Source organism: Nerophis ophidion, linkage group LG24 (assembly GCF_033978795.1).
Source record: "Nerophis ophidion isolate RoL-2023_Sa linkage group LG24, RoL_Noph_v1.0, whole genome shotgun sequence".
NCBI lineage: Eukaryota > Metazoa > Chordata > Actinopteri > Syngnathiformes > Syngnathidae > Nerophis > Nerophis ophidion.
Genome location: NC_084634.1, coordinates 22,736,911 through 22,758,478, shown reverse-complemented (window position 1 = coordinate 22,758,478; position 21,568 = coordinate 22,736,911).

The window sequence follows — 21,568 nt, the reverse complement described above, 5'->3', positions numbered from 1 at the left end:
GATTTTTCCCCACACACACATATATTTTATTATATATATATATATATATATATATATATATATATATATATATATATATATATATTTATATATATATTTTTATTGTTATTTAAAAAAAATAGTAAATGTGTCATGCTTGCAAAGAGTATAAAAAGGGCTGACTTTTTCCCTTGCAATGCAAATGTGCAAATTAAGGCCAGGGAGTTTAAGCGTCATAATAACTGTTATTGTTTGTCTATTGTTATCGTTTTTATTCCATATAGGGCATTACTCTTTCCAATTTGTCAAGTTTGCAAAGTTATTCGGAGTTATTAATTAGTAAACTTAACAGCTTTTTTTCTATTACAAATTAAGTTATTTTTGTGATTAGTCACGTTTCGTATAATCAAAATGTTAGTTTTTATGTGACAATTGTTTTGTTATTTTGACCATTGATTTTTCAATACATGCAAAATAGACTTGTATTAAACTAGATGTTATTGCTTGTCCAGACCATGCACGAGAGCTTTATAGATTAGTGTTAAAGGCCTACTGAAACCCACTACTACCGACCACGCAGTCTGATAGTTTATATATCAATGATGAAATATCAACATTGCAACACATGCCAAAACGGCCTTTTTAGTTTACTAAATTGCAATTTTAAATTTCCCGGGAGTTTCTTGTTGAAAACGTCACGGAATGATGACATGTACGCGTGACGTCACAGACTGTTAGGAAATATTAGCGATGCGCACACACACAGCTAAAAGTCGTCTGCTTTAACCGCATAATTACACAGTATTTTGGACATCTGTGTTGCTGAATCTTTAGCAATTTGTTCTATTAATAATGGAGAAGTAAAAGTAGAAAGATGGAGTTGGGAAGCTTTAGCCTTTAGCCACACGAACAGACGGTGATTCCTTGTTTAAAAATTCCCAGAGGTGAAGCTTTCCTATGGATCAGAGCGGTCAAGCGAACATGGATCCCGACGAATGTCAACCAGCAGTTTTCGGTGAGATAATTGTGGTAAAAAGTCACCACTTACCGGAGATCAGCTGAGCTTGTGCCGTCCATGCAGCTGCCGTCGACTTCCATCAGACACTGGCCTCAAGACACCCGTGGACACACCCCTCCGAATATCAGGCACTATTTAACTCACTAAAACACTAGCAACGCAATAGAAAGATAACGGATTTCCCAGAATTATCCTAGCAAATTTGTCTAAAACCATCTGAATCCGTCCCAATGCAATCCCATTTTTTTAAAACTTAATTTTGTTTTATTTTTTCTAGTCCGTCGCTATCAATATCCTCAAACACGAATCTTTCATCCTCGCTCAAATTAATAAGGAAATTGTCGTTTTCTTGGTCCGAATAGCTCTTTTTGTTGGAGGCTCCCATTAAAAACAATGTGAGGATGTGAAGAGCCATCAACGGGTGACGTCATCGTCTGCAACTTCCGGTAAAGGCAGGGCTTTTCTCTTGGCGACCAAAAGTGGCGAAATTTATTGTGGATGTTCTCTACTAAATCCTTTTAGCAAAAATATGGCAATATCGCGAAATGATCAAGTATGACACATAGAATGGACCTGCTATCCCCGTATAAATAAGAAAATCTAATTTCAGTAGGCCTTTAAAAATATATTTTATTTTGAAAGGGTCACTTCCGCTTCCGATTTTGCTTATGTTACAATTTAATTTTCCCATAACATGTTTTCCTTTTCCTCAGAGCACAATTTATTTTTTTTTCTTACAGTATTTGCTCTAACAGCCATGCAATACATTTTTGCTCCATTTATTTGTTTAATTGGTCAAATTCCCACATTATTTTTATATTAAATATTTGACTTTTACTTAACTCTTAATGTACTTAATTGAAACTTCTTATTTATTTATTTATTTTATTTTATTTAACTTAAACTCTAGCTTACTTAAACTCAAACAACAACTATCGTTAATTGCACTTATATTCATGATTGAAGTCCATATTGTTACTTTCTACTTCAGGGGTCACCAACGCGATGCCCGCGGGCACCAGGTAGCCCGCTGGCCTGTTCTAAAAATAGTTCAAATAGCAGCACTTACCAGTGAGCTGCCTCTATTTTTAAAATTGTATTTATTTACTAGCCAGCTCGTCTCGCTTTGCTCGACATTTTTAATTCTAAGAGTGACAAAACTCAAATAGAATTTGAAAATCCAAGAAAATATTTTTAAGACTTGGTCTTCAATTGTTAAAATAAATTATTATTATTATTATTTTTTTTACTTTGCTTCTTATAACTTTCAGAAAAACATTTTTAGAGAAAAAACACAACTTAAAAAACTTTATTTTAGGATTTTTAAAAACATATACCTTTTTACCTTTTAAATTCCTTCCTCTTCTTTCCTAACAATTTGAATCGATGTTAGAGTAATTATTTAATTTTTTATTGTAAAGCATAATAAATACATTTTAATTTAATCCTTTATTTTAGATGCTGTTTTTTTGACGAAGAATATTTGTGAAATATTTCTTCAAAATTATCATGATTAAAATTCCCAAAAATTATTCTGGCAAATCTAGAAAATCTGTAGAATCAAATGTATATCTTATTTCAAAGTGGATTTTAACCTATCTAAAACATGTCATCAAAATTTTTAAATTAATCTTGATCAGGAAAAATTATTAATGATGTTCCATAAATTCTTTTTTTAATTTTTTCAAAAAGATTCGAATTAGCTAGTTTTTGTCTTCATTTTTTTTGGTTGAATTTTGAATTTTAAAGAGTCGAAATTGAAGATAAACTATATTTCCATCCATCCATCCATCCATTTTCTACCGCTTATTCCCTTTCGGGGTCGCGGGGGGCGCTGGCGCCTATCTCAGCTACAATCATGTTTCAAAATTTTATATTCATTTTTTCCGTGTTTTCTCCTCTTTTAAACCGTTCAATTAAGTGTTTTTTTCATAATTTCTTCTCTCCAAAAAACCTTCCGTAAAAGTATAAAAAATGTACGACGGAATGACATACAGAAATATCCATTTAAAAAAAAAAAAAAAAAAAAAAAAAAAAAAAATATATATATATATATATATATATTTATTTATTAAAGGTAAATTGAGCAAATTGGTTATTTCTGGCAATTTATTTAAGTGTGTATCAAACTGGTAGCCCTTCGCATTAATCAGTACCCAAGAAGTAGCTCTTGGTTTCAAAAAGGTTGGTGACCCCTGATATACATGTACTTCATGCGCAAACATTATAAGCGGATTTTGCTCCATAAATTTGATCATACCAGAATGTGCATGTTTCTTTATGTATTTCTTTTGCACAACCTGAATTAACCTAAATTTGTATTTTCAATCTGTTCCGCAATTTATTCATGATGTTATTTGTACACAGTAACTTGCTCAAACATGCACTCTTGCTCCATGTATTTGGTCATATTCCCACATTATTTCCATATTCATGCATAGATTTTTTTTATATGAAATTAAACAATGACAATCGTTAATCACACTTGTATTCTTGATTGTATTCCATATTCTCACATATTCTGATGTCAGTTATGCTCAGACATAATAAGATGATTTTGCTCCATGTATTTGGTCATAACAGAATATGCATGTTTATTCCTAATGAACCCACGTGGTTCATTGCACTTGCGTGCTTTATTCCACAATCTCATCATTCCTGATGTTATTCTTACAGTACTTGCCAAACAGCCATGCCATACATTTTTGCTCCATGTATTTGTGTGCTTTGTCATATTCCCACATTGTTTTTGTATTTATGCTAAGCGTTTACCAAGAATTAAGCAAAGACAATTATTAATAACACTTGTATTGATTATTTATTAAACAATCTCATCATTCCTGATAATAGTAACTTTCTCCGACATGAAGCTTTTTGCTCCATGTATTTGTGTGTTTGGTCATATTTCCCTCATTAATTCTATATTCATCCTTAGATTTTTACAGGGAATTAAGCAACTGTACATGTTAATTGCACTTGTATTAATGATTTATTCCACAATCTCGTCATTCCTGATGTAATACTTACAAACCCCGTTTCCATATGAGTTGGGAAATTGTGTTAGATGTAAATATAAACGGAATACAATGATTTTCAACCCATATTCAGTTGAATATGCTACAAAGACAACATATTTGATGTTCAAACTGATAAACATTTTTTTTTTTTGCAAATATACCATTAACTTTGGAATTTGATGCCAGCAAGACGTGACAAAGAAGTTGGGAAAGGTGGCGATAAATACTGATACAGTTGAGTAATGCTCATCAAACTTATATGGAACATCCCACAGGTGTGCAGGCTAATTGGGAACAGGTGGGTGCCATGATTGGGTATAAAAACAGCTTCCCAAAAAATGCTCAGTTTCTCACAAGAAAGGATGGGGCGAGGTACACCCCTTTGTCCACAACTGCGTGAGCAAACAGTCAAACAGTTTAAGAACAACGTTTCTCAAAGTGCAATTGCAAGAAATTTAGAGATTTCAACATCTATGCTCCATAATATCATCAACAGGTTCAGAGAATCTGGAGAAATCACCCCTCGTAAGCGGCATGGCCAGAAACCAACATTGACTGACCGTGACCTTTGATCCCTCAGACGGCATTGTATCAAAAACCGACATCAATCTCGAAAGGATATCACCATATGGGCTCAGGAACACTTCAGAGAACGACTGTCACTAAATACAGTTTGTCCCTACATCTGTAAGTGCAAGTTAAATCTCTACTGTGCAAAGCGAAGGCCATTTATCATTAACCGCCGGCTTCTCTGGGCCCGAGATCACCTAAGATGGACTGATGCAAAGTGGAAAAGTCTTCTGTGGTCTGACGGGTCCACATTTCAAATTATTTTTGGAAACTGTGGAAGTCGTGTCCTCTGGAACAAAGAGGAAAAGGACCATCCAGATTAATCCAGGCACAAAGTTCAAAAGCCAGTATCTGTGATGGTATGGGGGTGTGTTAGTGCCCAAGGCATGGGTAACCTACACATCTCTGAAGGCACCATTAATGCTGAATGGTCCATACAGGTTTTGGAGTAACATATGTTGTCATCCAAGCAACGTTATCATGGATGCTCCTGCTTATTTCAGCAAGACAATGCCAAGCCACGTGTTACAACAGCCTGGCTTCGTAAAAAAAGAGTGCTGGTACTTTCCTGGCCCACCTGCAGTCCAGACCTGTAACCCATCGAACGTGTGGTGCATTATGAAGCATAAAATACGACTGTGGAGACCCCGGACTGTTGAACGACTGATGCTCTACATAAAAACAAGAATGTGAAAGAATTCCACTTTCAAAGCTTCAACAATTAGTTCCCTCAGTTCCCAAACGTTCATTGAGTGTTGTTAAAAGAAAAGGTGATGTAACACAGTGGTGAACATGCCCTTTCCCAACTACTTTGGCACGTGTTGCAGCCATGAAATTCTAAGTTAATTATTAATTGCAAAAAAAAAGAAAAAAGTTTGAGTTTGAACATGAAAAATGTTGTCTTTTGCAGTCTTTTCAACTGAATATGGGTTGAAAAGGATTTGCAAATCATTGTATTCCGTTTATATTTACATTTAACACAATTTCCCAACTCATATGGAAACGAGGTTTGTACACAAACAGGCATGGCATACATTTTTGCTCCATCTATTTGTGTGTTTGGTCATATTCCCTCATTATTTCTAGATTCATTCTTAGATTTTTACAGGGAATAAAGCTAAGACACTTGTTAATCGCACGTGTATTAGTGATTTATTCCACAGTCTGACTATTCCTGATGTTATACTTATTTACTCAAACAGGCATGCCATACATTTTTGCTCCATGTATTGGTGTGATTGGTCATATTCCCTCATTAATTCTGTATTTTTGTTTAGAATTTAAATGGAATTAAGCAACAACAATTATTAATAAAACTTGTATTCATAATTTATTAAAACATCTCATCATTCCTGATAATAGTAACTTTCTCAAACATGAGGCTTTTTTCTCCATGTATTTGTGTGTTTGATCATATTCCCTCATTAATTCTATATTTATGCTTGGATTTTTATAGGGAATTAAGCAACGACAATTGTTAATGGCACTTATATCATTGATTTATTCCACAATCTGATTATTCCTGATGTTATTCTTAGAGTACTTTCCCCAAACAGGCACGTAATAGATTTTTGCTCCATCTGTTTGGGTGTTTGGTCATATTCCCTCGTTAATTCTATATTTATGCTTGGATTTTTACTGGGAATTAAGCGACTGTACTTGTTAATTGCACTTGTATTAATGATTTATTCCACAATCTCGTCATTCCTGATGTAATACTTACACAGTATTTATTTCTATGTATTTGTGTGTTTGATCATATTCCCTCATTAATTCTATATTTATGCTTATATTTTTATAGGGAATTAAGCAACGACAATCGTTAATGTCACTTGTATCATTGATTTATTCCCCAATTTGAGTATTCCTGATGTTAACCTTTCTTGCCTAAACAAGCATGCCATACATTTTTGCTCCATGTATTTGTTTGTTTGGTCATATTCCCTCATTAATTCTATATTTTTGTCTAGATTTGTACAGGGAATTGAAAAACGTCAATCATTAATTGCACTTTTATTAATGATCTATTCCACAATCTCGAAATTCCTGATGTTATACTCACTCAAACAGGCATGCCATACATTTTTGCTCCATGTATTTTTTTGTTTTGTCATATTCCCACCCTAATTCTTCATATATGCTCAGATTTTTACATTACATTAAGCAACAACAATCTGTAATCGCACTTGTATTAATGGTTTATTCCACAATCTAATTATTCCTGATGTTATACTTACTCAAACAGGCATGCCATACATTTTTGCTCCATGTAGTTTTGCTTTTAGTCATATCTCCTCATTAATTATTTATATATGCTTAGATTTTTCCAAGAAATTAAGCATTGACGATCGTTAATTGCACTTGTATTAGTGATTTATTCCACAATCTCATCATTCCTGATGTTATTAGCTAGTAGCTTGCTCAAAACATGCATGCAATACATTTTTACGACATTTATTTAGGTTTTCGGTCATCATTTCATAATCAAATTTGGCCATAATTGCCATAATGTATTGAATGAGGTACTCCATCATCACATAGTTTTATGCTCAAGAATTTGCATCCATTTGGTCATAATAAAATGTGCATGCTGATATCATTTATCCTGCACACTATTTGTATGAATTTACTCCATATTCACATCAAATCCCAAAATTAGTTAACATTTTTCAAAAAACTTTTAAATCAATATTTCCTAATCTCATATTTTTTCTGCTGTTGTTCATTTAACGAGGAAAAAATGCACAAAAACACAAAATCCCTCAATCAAATTATTGATATTAATGGTCATCATGACAATCCAACACATAAAAAATGTTGAGTTAAACATTTTAACTGCTGGTTTAAAAATGAACAAGCCAATTATTTGAGTTATTCTAACTCAACATTTTAGGTTTATTTTTTCAACCCAACTTTTGCGTTGAATTATTCAACTCAAAAGTGGCTGACTCAATGTTGGTTGATTCATAACCCAACTATTGGGTTGAATTTATTTAACACAAAAGCTGAGTTACGCTCACTTCATCGTTGGGTTATTCCCAACCCAATTATTGGGTTGCGCAATTTAGTGCTCCTTGACCCAGTCATTGGTTAAAAATTATAAATTTTACTGCTGGTTTGTCCTACTCCTTCCCAACAACTGATCAAAGTTACGTTTATTCCATTAAAATACCGTACTTCCTTGGATAGCCGCCTGGGGCGCTAATTAATTTAAAACCTCTTCTCACTCCTGCCCTTACCAAAGGCATGCGGTAAAAGTAAACATGCGCTAATTATTTTAAAACCTCTTCTCACTCATTTACTTACCAAAGGTATGCAGTAAAAATTGGAGTGTGATGTAAGCTTGGACCTTAAATCCTACTGAATAGCTCTTAATCTTCTTCCCTTTATGCGATTTCAAATTACCGGTATTGAAATCAGCCTCCTCCATTTTGAAAATGATGACAGGGGAAGTGTCACTCGGGACGTCACAAGTTTGACCAGGCTGTAATACTAAACATGCGCTAATTATTTTGGGAAGCGAGTTTTGCGGCAGTAATTCAAGGCAGGCGCATACTATATGCCCTGCGGCAATTCAAGGAAATACGGTATTCTAAACCCACATTTCAGGTTTATTTTTTCAACCAAACTGTTGCGTTGAATTATTTAACCCAAAAGTTGAGTTATGCTTAGTCAATGTTGGTTGATTCATAACCCAACTATTGGGTTGAATTTATTTAACACAAAAGCTGAGTTACGCTCACTTCAATGTTGGGTTATTCCCAACCCAATTATTGGGTTGCACAATTTAGCGCTCCTTGACCCAGTCATTGGTTAAAATTGATAAATTTTACTGCTGGTTTGTACTACTCCTTCTTAACTACTGATTAAAGTCACGTTTATTCCATTAAAATATACTGAATAGCAAGATATGAGTGACATTTTGGTCAGAGTAGTTCTGCATGGTCAAATATTTTCATGTACAGTGGGACAAAAAAATATTTAGTCAGCCACCGATTGTGCAAGTTCTCCCACTTAAAATGATGACAGAGGTCTGTAATTTTCATCATAGGCACACTTCAACTGTGAGAGACAGAATGTGAGAAAAAAATCCAGGAATTCACCTTGAAGGAATTTTAAAGAATGTATTTGTAAATTATGGTGGAAAATAAGTATTTGGTCAACCATTCAAAGCTCTCACTGATGGAAGGAAGTTTTGGCTCAAAATCTCACGATACATGGCCCCATTCATTCTTTCCTTCACATGGATCAATCGTCCTCTCCCCTTAGCAGAAAAACAGCCCCAAAGCATGATGTTTCCACCCCCATGCTTCACAGTAGGTTTGGTGTTCTTGGGATGCAACTCAGTATTCTTCTTCCTCCAAACACGACGAGTTGAGTTTATACCAAAAAGTTCTATTTTGGTTTCATCTGACCACATGACATTTTCCCAAATCCTCTGCTGTATCATCCATGTATCCCTTTTGGTATAAACTCAAATCGTGGTGTTTGGAGGAAGAAGAATACTGAGTTGCATCCCAAGAACACCATAACTACTGTGAAGCATGGGGGTGGAAACATCATGCTTTGGGGATGTTTTTCTGCTAAGGGGACAGGACGATTGATCCGTGTTAAGGAAAGAATGAATGGGGCCATGTATCGTGAGATTTTGAGCCAAAACCTCCTTCCATCAGTGATAACTTTGAATGGTTGACCAAATACTTATTTTCCACCATAATTTACAAATAAATTCTTTAAAATTCCTACAATGTGAATTCCTGGATTTTTTTCCACATTCTGTCTCTCACAGTTGAAGTGTACCTATGATGAAAATTACAGACCTCTGTCATCATTTTAAGTGGGAGAACTTGCACAATCGGTGGGTACTAAATACTTTTTTGCCCCACTTTACATGAATGAGATTAAGCCATAACAAAATTCCAGTCAAGAAAAAAGTTACTTTTTAATTAAAACAAATAAATCCTGTTACCCAGAAATGCGGTACTTGTTGAAAAACACCCCAAAAATGGTTAATAATTTTGAAACCCCCAGAAATTGAGTTAAAATAATTCCCATATAACCCCCCAAAAAATGGGTCGTTCATTATAAAAATAACTCTAAAATGGTACCCAAAACTTGCAACTCATGAATTGGGTTATGAAAACAACCCAGATTTTTTTTTTTTTTAGTGTGGACGCTTTTAATGGACTTTTGCAACTTGTTAGCACGTGCAAAAATCTCCCCACAAGTACCCCTTCTCCTTTCCACGGAGAGACCACCCTTCCTGACACCCTGCCCTTGACAGCTTGCTGCGCTCTCCCCGGGTAACTCCAGAAATCCATATTCGGTTTTTAATTGTCTTTCTTCCCACGGTGCGCCGGAGGCCATATGGCCGCACAAAGTGTCGATTTAAGCGGACATGGGCCGAGGCGGGGAGGCGTATTTAATTGCAATTAACTATTGTGCTGGGTGTCTCCCAACCTGCGCTTTATCTGCACACTATTGTGCTGGGTGTCTCCCAACCTGCGCTTTATCTGCACAACTCCCCACAAGCATCTATTTGATTCTGGACCTCAATGGCAGGAGAAAGTGGCCACAGCATTAGGCACACTTGCCTCATTGGAATCCAATGCAAGGATTAAAAAAAAAGAAAAAAAAAGATAATGAGCCTCTGTTTTGATTAATAACATGTTGTTGTCATGCCAACAGCAATAATAATTGAGAGTGTCAGTCAAAGCGTTTTTTTTGTTTTTTTTTCCAAAAGTATCTGTTTAGATCAGGGGTCACCAACCTTTTTGAAACCAAGAGCTACTTCTTGGGTACTGATTAATGCGAAGGGCTACCAGTTTGATACACACTTAAATAAATTGCCAGAAATAGCCAATTTGCTCAATTTATCTTTAATAAATATATATATATATATATATATATATATATATATATATATATATATATATATATATATATATATATATATAAAATGGGTATTTCTGTATGTCATTCCGTCGTTCATTTTTTTACTTTTACGGAAGGTTTTTTGTAGAGAGTAAATGATGAAAAAAACACTTAATTGAACGGTTTAAAAGAGGAGAAAACACGAAAAAAATGAAAATACAATTTTGAAACATAGTTTATCTTCAATTTCGACTCTTTAAAATTCAAAATTCAACCGAAAAAAATGAAGACAAAAACTACCTAATTCGAATTTTTTTGAAAAAATTAAAAAAATAATTTATGGAACATCATTAATAATTTTTCCTGATTAAGATTAATTTTAGAATTTTGATTACATGTTTTAAATAGGTTAAAATCCACTTTGAAATAAGGTTTAAATTTGATTCTACAGATTTTGTAGATTTGCCAGAATAAATTTTTGGAATTTTAATCATAATAAGTTTGAAAAAATATTTCACAAATATTCTTCGTTGAAAAAACAGAAGCTAAAATAAAGGATTAAATTAAAATGTATTTATTATTCTTTACAATAAAAAATTAAAAAATTGCTTCAACATCGATTCAAATTGTCAGGAAAGAAGAGGAAGGAATAGAAAAGGTAAAAAGGTATATGTGTTTAAAAATCCTAAAATAATTTTTTGGGTTGTATTATTTCTCTAAAAATGTTTTTCTGAAAGTTATAAGAAGCAAAGTAAAAAAAATATATCTATATATTTTAACAATTTTGAAGACCAGGTCTTCAAAATATTTTCTTGGATTTTCAAATTCTATTTGAGTTTTGTCTCTCTTACAATTAAAAATGTCGAGCAAAGCGAGACCAGCTTGCTAGTAAATAAATACAATTTAAAAGAATAGAGGCAGCTCACTGGTAAGTGCTGCTATTTGAGCTATTTTTAGAACAGGTCAGCGGGCTACTCATCTGGTCCTTACGGGCACCGCGTTGGTGACCCCAGGTTTAGATTGTGTAATTTTTTAGTTTATGAGTGTAGTAAAATGTACTTGTGTTGGCTACCTTCTCCTGACAAACACAGTTGTATATTTTTGTGTAATTGTTTTTGTTTCAACAATTTTGAAGCATGTTTGTGTTTTTCATATTAGGAAAAAAAATTAAAATAGACACATATAATAAGAAAAATAGAATATTATTATATGCATGTATTAAAAAAACAAAAAAAACCCACACAAATATTTTTATGAAGTTAAAAGTGTCAGTCTTCGATGAGTGATCATTAAAGGGTAAAACAAATTAAATTAAAATAAACAATAAAACATAATTGTGACACACATAATGGAATGTTGTTTAGCTATTGTCACAGAAGTTTAAAAAAATACACATAGGAGTCATTTATATGGCAAATATCTGAAGTCTCAAGTCTTCATGATTTTAAGGGTTTGAATCTTTAAAAAAGAAGATACATAGAAACAAATTAAAAATAAGATAAAATAGTTTGGTTATAGATATATAATAAAATATTTTAAAATAGGATAAACAGTGTGGTTATAATAAAATATTTAAGAAATAAACAAACGCAAATTTGATAAATAGTGGGGTTATAGGTATATAATAAAATATTTTATAAAAGGAAATAAAAAGCACACTGTAATTTATTTATATAGTTGAAAGGCTCAGTTTTTAATGAGTGATAATTAAAGGGGTTTAAAAAATGAAAAATAAATAAACCACATAATTGTGACATACATAATGGAATATTGTCCAGCTAATGTCACAGAAGTTTGAAAAAATACATATATAAGTAATTTATACGGCAGATATCAGAAGTACACGTCTTTGTGATTTTAAGCGTTAAAATCTCTTAAAAAAAAGAATATAAAAATAAACAAATTAATAATATGAAAAAATAGTGTTGTTATATGTATGTAATACAATATTTAAAAAAATATATACATTAAAAATATGATAAATAGCGTGTTTCATTGTATATACTAAAATATAAAAAAGCAAAAAAAAGATTGAAAATAGGATAAAATATTGTGGTTATATGTGTACAGGAACATTTTTTAAAAATGGAAAAAAACAACAACCCTGTAATTAATTCATGGATTTGAAAGTGTCAGTCTTTAATTGGTGATAATTAAGAGGTCTAAAATATAAATTTAAATACACAATAAAACATAATTGTGACATACATACAGTAAAAGATTATTTTTTAGCTATCGTCACAGAAGTTTAAGAAAATACATATTTAAGTAATTTATATGGCAAATATCTGAAGTCTCAAATCTTCATGATTTTAAGGGTTAAAATCTTTAAAAAAGAAAATAAAAATAAACACATTAAAAACAAGATAAAATAGTTTGGTTATGGATATATAATAAAATATTTTAAAATAGGATAAACAGTGTGGTTATGCATATATGATAAAATATTTAACAAATAAACAAATACAAATGGGATAAATAGTGGGGTTATATCTCTATAATAAAATATTAAAACAATGAAAATAAAAAGCACACTGTAATTTATTTATGAAGTTGAAAGGGTCAGTCTTTAATGAGTGATAATTAAAGGGGTTAAAAAATAAAAAATAAATAAACATCATAATTGTGACATACATAATGGAATATTGTGTAGTTATTTTCACAGAAGTTTGAAAAAATACACAGATAAGTAATTTATATGGCAAATATCTGAAGTCTCCAGTCTTCATGATTTTAAGGGTTTAAATCTGTTAAAAAATAATATAAAAATAAACAAATTAATAATATGATAAAATAGTGTGGTTATATGTATGTAATACAATATTTAAAAACATAAACAAATTAAAAATAGGATAAAATATTCTGGTTCTATGTATATACTAAAATATAAAAAAACTAAAACAAATTAAAAATAGGATATAATGGTGTGGTTATATGTGTATAATAAAATATTTTAAAACATGGAAAAAACACTGTAATTTTTTAATAGGTTGAAAATGTCAGTTTTTAATTGGTGATAATTAGAGGTTTCATATATATATTAAAATAAACAATAAAACATAATTATGACATGCATAAAGGATTATTTTTTTTAGCTATCGTCACAGAAGTTTGAAAAAATACATATATAAGTAATATATATGGCAAATATCTGATGTCTCAAGTTTTCATGATTTTAAAGGTTAAAATCTTTGAAAAAAAAAAAGAAGACACAAATAAACAAATTAAAAAACGGATAACATTTTGTGGTTATATGTGTATAAAAAAATATTTAAAAAATAAATTTAAAAAAACACCGCTGTAATTTATATATGAAGTTGAAAGTGTCAGTCTTCAATAAGTGATAATTAAGGGGTTAAACAATTAAATGAAAATAAACAGTAAAACATAATTGGACATACATAATGGAATATTTTTTAGTTATTGTCACAAAAGCTTAAAAAATACATTTAAGTAATTTATATGGAAAATATCTGAAGTCTCAAGTCTTCATGATTTTAAGGGTTAAACTCTCTAAAAAAATAATACAAAAATAAACAAATATATGTATATAATAAAGTATTTTTAAAATGTAAGAAAAAACTCCCCACTATTATTTATTTATAAAGTTAAACGTGTCAGTCTTCAATGAGTGATAACTAAGGGGTTAAACAATTAAATTAAAATAAACAATAAAATATAATTGTCACATACATAATGGAACATTTTGTAGTTATTGTCATAGAAGTTTAAAAAATACATATATAAGTAATTTATAGGCAAATATCTGAAGTTTCAAGCCTTCATGATTTTAAGGGTTAAAATCTTAAAGAAAAGACAATAAAAAAATAATTCAAAATAGGATAAAATAGTGTGGTTATAAGTATGTAATAAAATATTTTTAAAATGTCGCCAAAGTAGAAAGAAAATAAACCACTAATTTATTCATAAAATCGAAATTCCTAATGTTCAATGAGTGATATTTAACAGGTTAAGACAAAAAGGAAACAAATAAAACAACAAATATAATATTATGGTGTGTTTAGCTTATACAAATATTATACTAGAATTATATATTATATAGATATTATATATAGAAATTCAGCGTATATAATATATATATACGCTGAATTTCCTCCAGGGATCAATACAGTAAATTCTATTCTATTCTATTCAATTATTATTTTATACTCGATGGAATATATTCAGATATGTTACAAAATCAAAAAATCAAAAAATCTCCATCATTTATAAAGGTTAAAGTCGACAAAATAAAATAAAAATTAACAAATCAAATATAAAATAGCATGGTATTATTACATATGTAAAATAAAATGTTTAAACAATTTCAACCAAGTAAAAAGAAAAAAACCCCTGTAATTTATTCTTAAAGTCCAAAGTCTCAATTTGTCTGGATTGGCAGACCGGGTGGTGGTTCCTCTCTTTAGGGTGCATGGGGAACCAACTGGAGGATGTGTTCTAACTATCACACTCCTCAGCCTCCCTGGTAAGGTCTATTCGGGTGTACTTTGTGAAGAGGCTATTCGCAGAAGAGTCGAACCACGGATTCAGGAGGAGCAGTGTGGATTCTGTCCTGGTCGCGGAACTGTGGACTAGCTCTATACTCTCGGCAGGGTCCACCGTTTCCACTAAGGGTTGGACTGCCCTTTGTCAACTGGTTCTGTTTACAACTGTTATGGACAGAATTTCCAACCGCTGTCAGGGTGTTGAGGGGTTCCGGTTTGGTGGCTTTAGGATTAGGTCTTTGCTTTTTGGTAACGATGTGGTCGTGATGGCTTCATCTGGCCTTTAGCTTCCACTGGAGTCGAGTGTGAAGCGGTCAGCACCTCCAAGTCCGAGTCCATGTTTCTCGCCCGGAAAAGAGTGGAGTGGCATCCCTGGGTTGGGAAGAAGATCCTGCCCCAAGTTGAGGAGTTCAAGTACCACTGGTTCTTGTTCAAAAGTGAGAGAAAGGTGGCTCGTGAGAGAAAGGTGGCTCGTGAGATCGACAGAGATCGTTTGCAGTGATGCAGACCTTGTATCGGTCTGTCATGGTGAAGAAGGAGGTAAGCCGGAAAGCAAAGCTCTCAATTTAGCGGTCGATCTACCCCCCTATCCTCACCTGTGGTCATGAGCTTTGGGTTATGACCGAAAGGACAAGATCAATGGGAGGACAGGCTTTTCTTGCTTAGGCTGCTGTCCCCGCGACCAGACTTTAAACAAACGGAAAATGACAAATGGATGGATGGAAAATCTTCAAAAAGAAGATAAGAATATACTCATTAAATAAGGTATAATATAGTATTGTTATGTACATAATAAAATATTTTTTTAAAACCCACTAATTTATTCATAAAATCAAAAGTCTCAATGTTCAATGAGTGATATTATTAAGATTGACAGAAAAAAGAAACAACTTAAGTAAATAATATATTATTATGATGTACACGATGGAATATTTTCAGGTCTGTCACTATATATATATATATATATATATATATATATATATATATATATATATATATATATATATATATATATATATATACTTTATAAACACATTTAGCAAGTGTCCTTCATCATTTAAAAATGTTAAAATCAATAAAAAAAAATAGAATAATATAGAGTATTAGTTCATATATTTATATTACAATATTTAAATATTAATATATTAATAAAGTAAAAAAATGATTGTGACTGATTTTTAAAGTCCTCAAGTCTCAATGTTCAATGTGATACTTAAGGGTTTAAGATCTAAAAAAAAGAAAAAAGAAAAAAAAACATTATGGTATACATGATGGAATATTGATCACATATAATACAAACTAACTCATAGGCGAATATCTCAAGTTGACTTAATGATTTTAAGGGTACACTCTGAAAAAAAAAAAAAAAAAGATGAACCAATGAAATAAAGATTAGTATAGTATTACAATATTTATACAACAAAATATTTTTTTTAAATGTCACTAATTTAAGAATCAAAAACATTACGCAATTTATTTTTATAAAGCTGAGCACTCAATGACTGATACTTAGGTGGTTAAAATCTAAAAATAAAATAAAACAAAAAAACGAATAATATAAATGTCATGATATTATTATTATTTTCAGATATCCCAAAAGTAAAAATAAATAAATAAATAAACTATGATAAAATGACAAAAAGAAAATAAAGAATAATATAGTAGTAAAACACAAAAACACATGAAATATTTTCAGAAATGTCACAAGTTAAAGAAAAATAAACAATTTGAAAAATGAAATGAAGAATAAGCTAGTGTTAATATGATACGAATGAAATGAATTCACAAATGTCACAAAAGTAAAAAAAAAAAAAAGCAAAAGTCATTTTGGCCAAATAGCTCAAGTCTTTAAGATGTTTAAGGGGTTAAAAAGATGCAAATGAACAAGTAAAACAAATAATAATATAGTGTTAACAATCATTTTAAGTGTCACAAATCTTCAAAACAAATACAAAAGTAATTAGTCGGCGAATATCTCTGAACTGTTTTAAAATTAAAAAAAATATATAAAAAATATATTTCTATTTCGGCTCTATCAGGTGAAAAGTCTCTTTTTTGAAGTGGTTCAGGTCGAAAAAAACCCCAAAACAAACAAAAAAAAAAAAAATCCAAAAAATCTGAGCACTTTTGCACCTTACTTTCTAAATGTGGGATGTGCGTGGCGCGTGTGCGCGCGTGTGCGTGGGTGGCTGCAGCGGCCTGAATGGCGAAGGTTGGCCGTAATCTCCTTAACGCGTCTTAATCCTCGTCATTCACCCGCAGCCTTTCCTCAAATATCAGCGACATCGCGGCTGCCTTGTCTTGGCCCTCGTTGGGGCCCTCGCGGCTCCTCCGACACTCAATGAAACGTTGCCGCCAACAAAAGCCACGCACTCCATTGTCCCACTTGGATGTTTATATGTTGTACACGTCTCCGTGTTTTTACACGGGCGTGGAAAAACCAAGTCAAACTTGCATGCGCAATGGACATTTCGCGTGTTGCTCATCAATGCATCGTGGGGGTGGGTGTGGGTCCCTGCATGGGAGCATCCACGCAGAAAGCAATTGGCTTTAGCAAGAAGTCACCAAGCGCCGGGGTGCAAATAATGGCGAGATTTCAAGCCTGGTTAAAAAAAAAAAGGATAAAAAAGCCAGGGGAGCTCCTTTGAAAAGTGACCTGCAGGCTTTAAATCCTCATGCGTTTTGTAAACAACAACAACAAGTCCAGATCTTATGGACGAGCAGAGATTCAGCACCACGGTCAGTTCCTAGACGCACAGGTTTACCTTTTCAGTGACGTGTTGTGGAATAGGATGTTGCTTTATTCCACCGTTAAAGGGGAACATTATCACAATTTCAGAAGGGTTAAAACCAATAAAAATCAGTTTCCAGTGGCCTATTTCATTTTTGGAAGTTTTTTTCACGATGGCAGAGGGGTTAGTGTGTCTGCCTCACAATACGAAGGTCCTGCAGTCCTGGGTTCAAATCCAGGCTCGGGATCTTTCTGTGTGGAGTTTGCATGTCCTCCCCGTGAATGCGTGGGTTCCCTCCGGGTACTCCGGCTTCCTCCCACTTCCAAAGACATGCACCTGGGGATAGGTTGATTGGCAACACTAAAAATTGGCCCTAGTGTGTGAATGTGAGTGTGAATGTTGTCTGTCTATCTGTGTTGGCCCTGCGATGAGGTGGCGACTTGTCCAGGGTGTACCCCGCCTTCCGCCCGATTGTAGCTGAGATATGCGCCAGCGCCCCCCGCGACCCCAGAAGGGAATAAGCGGTAGAAAATGGATGGATGGATGGACGTAACATCCCGAAAAAAGGCTTTAAAGTGCCTGATTTTTGCTATTTGTGAAGCCACCGTCCATTTTCCTGTGACGTCATCCAGTGATATACATGCTATCCAGGCGGATAGCACAGCAAGATATTAGCTCGGTATTCAAACTCGGAGTTCAGCGGCTTAAGCGGTTCAACAGATTACGCATGTATTACGAAACGAATGGTTGGAGTATGGAGGCAGATAGCGAAAACAAAATTGAAGAAGGAATTTAGATTAGATTAGATTAGATTAGATTAGATGGTACTTTATTTATTCCGTCAGGAGAGTTCCTTCAGGAAAATTAAAATTTTCAGCAAAATCCCATTCAAGATCAGACAAACATTACAGGGAGACAGAACAGGATCGCTGACGAGTCTGCCGGCTTCCAGAGCCCCTTACAAAAAAGGTGAGATATAGGTAAACAAGGGGGCCTGGGAGAAAAAAATAGAATATTATAATAAAATAAAAAAATCGGTCTAGGCCTGGGCCCCTGGAGAGGGGGTGCAGACTGAGGCCAAGGGGAAAAAACAACTCATAGCCATAGTACACATCCCTCTTACATGTGTGTAGGAGGGAAACATCAAACATCAAAGAACACAAAGGACATTAAAGACATTAAAGCAGCAGATACAACCATCCACTTCTACATACAGCTATGAATAAAAAGTAAAAGAAACATATCCACTGTGGTGGCCTCTGCGGTGTTCCACGCCATCGTCCGCTGGAGTGGAGGGAGCATGGCCAGAGACAGGAGCAGACCCAACAAAGCAACCAAGACAGCCGACTCCACTCGCGGCCAGTGTCCAGTCCGCATGGATGAGCGAGGATACGTCCAAGGTGACTGAGGTGTCCGACACCTGCTCACCCAGCCAAGACACCGCGAAGCCTCTCCGTCCCAGCGCTCAGTGCTAGCTCCGCAGCCTTGTCCCCTCATCCGCATCTCCTCCAGTCCCTCCAAACCGACTCCGGTGTGGCAGAGACCCGGCAGATGGTCTCCATGGCCGAAAAGGCTCCCGGGAGGCAGATCCAGAAGTCCACAAAAAATTGAAGCTATTGAGCGAATAGCTATTGACGCTATTCGGCCATGTCTGCCTTAGCATCACCGGTAAAATGTGCAGCCAAAACGATCGGGACTTTCGCATCTTGTGACACAGGAGCAACTTATATTTGTCGATAGGTAAGTGTTTGTTTGGCATTAAATATGGGTGGAGGGAAACGCTGGATGCAAATATAGCTACCAATGTATATACAGCTAGCCTAAATAGCATGTTAGCATTGATTAGCTGGCAGTCATGCCGCGACCAAATATGTCTGATTAGCACATAAAGTCAACGAAATCACAAAGGTGAGTTTTGTTGATGTTATTTAATCATGTGCTAATCAGACATATTTGGTCGCAGCATGACTGCCAGCTAATCGATGCTAACATGCTATTTAGGTTAGCTTTATGTACATTTGTAGCTATATTTAAAGTTGATGATAAAGTCAACGAAAATCACAAAGGTGAGTTTTGTTGATGTTATTGACTTTATTGTCGGAAATTCATCTGCAGGATATCCATATATCTCTGTGCCATGTCTGCCTTAGCACTGCCGGTAAATAGCATGTTAGCATCGATTAGCATGCCGTGCTAATCGATGCACATTCTACGTAAATCAACTTAAATCTGTCCCTGATCGTGTTGTGACCGTGATCTGACAACACACCGACGAGGCATGATGTCTCCAAGGTACGGAAAACAGTCAAAAAAATGGAAAATAACAGAGCTGATTTTACTCGATGTGTATTATGTGTTTGAGAAAATGGCCGATTAGGTGACGTCACAACGCTCCGAGAGCAAATAATAGAAAAGCGTTTAATTCGCCAAAATTCACCCATTTAAAGTTGGGAAATCGGTTAAAAAAATATATGGTCTTTTTTCTGTAACATCAAGGTATGTATTGACGCTAACATAGGTCTGGTGATAATGTTACCCTTTAAATCGGGGCCCCCGAAAGGGACAAGCGGTAGAAAAATGGATGGACGGGTTTCACAGTCTGGCAGGGAGTCGAGATTAAAATCCTTGTCCAATTAAGGGCTTCCTTTGCAGGTCCAAGGTTTGTAGACCAAAAGGAGAATATCATTCACACATGACATTTTAAGTTATGTTTGGAAACGACAGATTTACACAAAACATCCATGGAAAGCATCACGCCACAAAAAAAAAAAAAAAAAAAAAGCTGAGTCGACAGAAATTCACTGTAAAAATAACAGTGATAGCATTTTTACCATTTACACTAATGCACTGTAAAGTCGTAAAACCAACAACTTTAGATTTTACGGTAAACCCCCCCCCCCCCCCCCCCCCCAAAAAAAAAGTTGGGGTCGGGGGGGGGGCAGGAGTGTTACAGTTAAAATAGCAGTTCTACCGTTTTAACATTTGCAGTAATGCTGTTAAGAACTGATTGGGTGGAACCCAAGGATGCAGAGACGTCTTGGTAGAAGAGAAATGTTCTTCCTTTATTTTGACGGAAGGTGGACGTAGCCAAAACAGAAAGCGATGGTGGAAGCACAAAAACACACCATGAAAAAACTACTATGATAAATTACCAAAACTAAACCAAAAGCGCTAGACAAGGCTAGGAATAATACTGACTGAAAATATGTAAAACAGAGGAGCAAAGTACAAAATAAAAACGCTAGACGAGGCTAGGAAAAAATACCTCATGAAAGAAGTGTAACGGATAAACAGAATGTAAACTAAAAGCGCTAGACAAAGCTAGGTATACAGGCAAACCTGTGAGATGCACGAGCCGAACTGGAGAGATTGCAAGTGGGAAGAGAATAGGATGCATGCAACAAGCAACAGCAGTAACCACAATGTTCCAGCGCTCACAGGCCATCAGCACCCAGGTTATATAGGCCACCCTAATCAACCTCAGGTGTGGGTGTTTACCCAGCGCCAGCTGCACTCCATACTGTGGACGAGAGGGAGAGTAAATATGGTGTGCTAAACAGATACAGTAAAGAGCAAAGAAAATTCAGCTTACCACAAATGCACTGTAAAATAAACAGCCAGATATTGCATGGTAGAAAGGAATTTGCATATTGCTACTATGGTACATTTTTAGTCTATTTTATACCAATTGATTTCGCCCGCTTTGTGTGCCTTTGTTTTAGGGCTGGGCGATATGGCCTTTTTTTAATATCGCAATATTTTTAGGCCATATCACGATATACGATATAGATCTCAATATTTTTGCCTTAGCCTTGAATGAACACTTGATGCATATAATCACAGCAGTATGATGATTCTATGTGTCTACATTAA